The sequence below is a fragment of the Pundamilia nyererei genome, unplaced genomic scaffold, assembly GCF_000239375.1.
Source record: "Pundamilia nyererei isolate P.nyererei 1_Seehausen unplaced genomic scaffold, PunNye1.0 scaffold00028, whole genome shotgun sequence".
NCBI lineage: Eukaryota > Metazoa > Chordata > Actinopteri > Cichliformes > Cichlidae > Pundamilia > Pundamilia nyererei.
This window is the reverse complement of record NW_005187429.1, coordinates 2,505,086-2,509,085: the sequence shown is the minus strand read 5'-3', so window position 1 is coordinate 2,509,085 and position 4,000 is coordinate 2,505,086. Positions and strand designations below refer to the sequence as shown.

Below are 4,000 nucleotides of genomic sequence, written 5' to 3'. Positions count from 1 at the left end.
TTCAATGTGCCCCTTTTTAACTTTGAGCACCCGCCCCTTTAAACCTCTCTGCACGTCCCTGGCATCCATCCACTCTCTTCTGTTTATCTAATTCAGGGACTGGAGCCTGTCCCGGCTGTTATAGGGCAAGAGGCAGGGTACACCTTAGACGTGGTAAAAAGTGATTTTGCCACATGTGTTTTTGTTTTATGTGACATTAAAAGAAATAAAATTTGGCATATTTTATTAAGGACCGAAAGCCCCCACCCCAGTTAATATTTCTATTTGTTGTAATAAAGTTTGTAATTAATAAATGTAGTTATTTCAAACCCAAATCCGTTTGGAAAAAGTCAGCTTTGTTTGCTTTTCTCTGTTAATTATTCTTTATCTGTATGTACACTGATTAAAGTTTGGGTAAAAACATTGTACAACCTTTATAGAATGGGTGGAGCCAGAACTTCGACCTTAATTTGATTATCACGAGTTTAAGTGGGCGTGTTTCCTAAATCAGCAGTAGTCGTTAATCAGCTGACGGGTGAACAGGTTGTGTGAGAATCTGCCGAGCTGGTGTGTGGCGTACTGGAGACAGTGGTTTATTTTACAGAAACACAGAGGTACGATACCAGCCTGAATACTTTCGTTTTTTAAAAATTATTATTGTTATTTAAATAATGTCAATATGAAGAGGTTACACACATATTACAGACTAAAAGTCATTTTGATCAGTAAGACTGGAACAGAGCTTAACAATTTTTAAAAAGTTCCATCAATTGATGGCAGGAAGAGAAGTTAAAAAACTTGTTTAAATTAACAAATTTATAAACAGAACTCTGTCATTCAGGCACAGAGAAACTAATGAGTTATAATCAAGCAGGCTATTCATGTTTAAAGTTGCATAAGACAGTTTTTAGTTTTTATTCTTTCAGCTGTAGTTTGGAGGGTATTTAATGGCCTGAGAGCACGTACAGAATGGGGATTAGGCATTAAGGGGTTTGTAAATATAGATGGAGATTGCAAATAGTTTAGTAAAGTGTTTTACACATGTATACAATTATTTATGTATTTATTTTTGTGCGAACACACTTTGAATTGTCTTATGGCGTATTCCTAATAGTATCTAAGCACATGTGGTCTTAGTGTGGTGCTGGTGTTGTTGGGGCTGAGTTGTGTTGGAATCTGTCTGTGGAGGGTGATGGCCAGAAGTGTTTGTCTTGTTGTCTGGTGGAAAAATAAATGTCTTTCGCTTTCAAAATGCCTCCTACCTGGGCCCGTCCACACCCAGCTCACACCCAGGAACCACCAAAGCTCAAGCTGCCATCAACTACAATCTGTGGGAACACCAGCGTCACCGTCTCACTGCTCCAAAATCAACGTCTTCAAGCTCGGCTGAAGTTTGTAGCTGCTCACATAGACAAGCCAAATCTTTATAATTTCAGTTAAATTCTGTTTTATTTATACAGGGGGAAATCACAACAACAATCACCTTAAGGCACTTTATATTGTAAGGTAGACCTTACTATAATACATTCAGACAAAAACCTAACAATCATATGACCACCTATCAGCAAGCACTTTGGCAACTCCCTTTTAACAGGAAGAAACATCCAGCAGAAGCAGGCTCAGGAGGGGCAGCCACTTGCCGTGACCGGTTGGGGTGAGGGGAGGAAGACAGGACAAAAGACATGCTGTGGATGAGAGACAGAGATTAATAACAAGTACGATTCAAAGCAGGGAGGTCTATTAACATATAGCGAGTGAGAAAGGTGACTAAAGAAGAAATACTCAGTGCATCATGGGAATGTTGCAGCATAACTAAGGGATGATTAATAGTCACCTGATCCAACCCTAACTATGTGCTTTAGCAATCTGGAGGAAGGTTTTATAGTCAAATGAGTCAAAGACTGAGCTTGTTGGACACAATGACAAGAGGCGTATTTGGAGGAGTACAGGTGAGGCTTTCATCTGCTGTCAAGCATAATGGTCGTAGCACCATGCTCTGCTGTGTTTTGTTGCCAGTGCATAAAGTGGATGGCATAATAAAGGAGGACTACCTCCAAATACTTCAACTTCACCTCAAATCAACAGCTAGAGGCTTGAAACTTTGACACAGATGGGTGTTCCAACAGGACAATGACCGCAAACGCATCAAAACTGGTTTTGAATGCATAAAGCAGTCTAACATGGAGCATCTGGACTGGCCTCCCCAAAGCCCCGACCTTAAACCTTTTAAAAACTTTTGGTCTATACTTAAAAGCTAAATCTGAGCCACAAAACCAACCAATTTAAATTAACTTTGTTTCCAAGAAGTGTGGTCAAATATCCAGCCAGATTTATGTCAGAAGCTGATCTCTACCAAAAGAGTCTGGCCGAGACTCGCCATCACCAGTGTGTGAATGTGTGTGTGAATGGGTGAATGACTGACTGTAGTGTAAAGCGCTTTGGGGTCCTTAGGGACTAAGTAAAGCGCTATACAAATACATGCCACTTACCATTTACCATTTAATTAAATATTATATGGGTTATATGTCATCATTGAAGACGCTAATTTGTGTAATAAACGTTTTCAATTTAAAATATGTTATTAAAAGAATATTTTCTAAGTCAGGATAAAAAGGAATATCATTCTTTGACTTTAAATAGAACAGATGATTGCAAAATAGGATGTGGATTATTTACTTTTTGGTTGAGAGTCAGTCCACTCGTGACATGGTGAACGGCCTGCAGGCCAGGAAAATCAACCTGCTCTTACTGACATTAGAGGAAATAATATTTGACCATTTTTATTAAGGACAGAAGGGTTTTGTCACTTTTGTAGTAAGAACAGGACCCAACGCAGGACTTTTCCAAAAAGTGACAGTGAATTTATTTACAGTGAAGAAAGGTAAACAACAACGTGACAATCCCCACACCGTGGCTCCCATGGCGATTTCTCTAAAATCCCACATTGGTGCGTGTCCTTGGCGTGAATCGTGAAACTCCAAATCCCAAACTGTACAGCTCCTGTGAAACACTCCATTAACAAATCCTGGCAAGACAAGACACACACAAAGTCTTCACTATGAGGCCGGGGATGTACTGCTGAGTAAACTCAACGATCCAGGCTTGCCTGAAGCTCAGCCCCACAGTTAAGAGGGAGACTGCACGTAATGATAATCAGCTGATAAGCAGACACATGGGCGGGGCAACCAGCGAGGGCAGCCAGCTCAAGATAAACCCAAGAAATACTGACAAGCCCAAAAAACACATGAACCCTGGGTCTGGCTATGACAGGTTTTCGTCCCAGCTTTGGTTAATATTTATTATATGTTTTAATGCATATATGTAGTTATTTTAAAGCCCAATCTCTTTGGAAAAATTCAGCTCTCATAACTTTGATTTAATTACACACTTTTGAAATCTGTGGTGGTGTTGTATCAAACCTTTTATTTCTTAGTTTTTGCTTTTTTGCTTGCTTGCATTTATATAGTGTGGTACTTACTGAACCTCTGTTGTTGCTTTGTTTGCTTTTCTCTGTTCACTGGCCTTTCTCTGTAGGTATGTTTATTAAAGTTTGGGGAAGGAATTATGCAACGCAGAATGGGTTGGGATAGATACAATGGGAGGAGCTAAAACATGTCAACATACTTTGAACCTTAATTGTTTGCAACCATGGACACAAAAAGTCAAATAAACATACTGAGAAACTGCCTGGGTGCATTTCCAGCAAAGCCATGTTTGTAAAGTTATAGTAAATTATTAGGAAGCATAACCTTCCTGGGACTTTTCCTTCAGGGATCCTTGAGCTAACTTGTTGAAGCAGACATGGAGAGCGACTCTGTAACACACAGTGGTGAAGATACTACTCCAGATGACTGGTAAGTCTGCTGTCTGTTCTCCTATGTATGGTGAAGGTTACCTATGACTCTTTGTATTTTAGCTGACTGACTCTGTGAAAAACTTCCAGGATGGCTATGGTTGTAGACAGTCCAGATGGAAGTCCTGCTGCCAGTCCTGCTGCTACACAGAAACCCTCAGAAGAAGA

The 4,000-nt window shown here is 40.0% G+C and overlaps 1 long non-coding RNA gene across 1 annotated transcript; it reads left to right on the top strand.

Annotated features, from left to right (window-relative positions):
* Positions 1-463: 463 nt before the first annotated feature.
* On the top strand, positions 464-3,986 carry LOC106456152 (uncharacterized). The gene is made up of 3 exons (XR_001290316.1): positions 464-593; positions 3,751-3,833; positions 3,923-3,986. It is a non-coding gene; the product is annotated as an uncharacterized LOC106456152 (long non-coding RNA).
* The last annotated feature ends 14 nt before the right edge of the window (positions 3,987-4,000 follow it).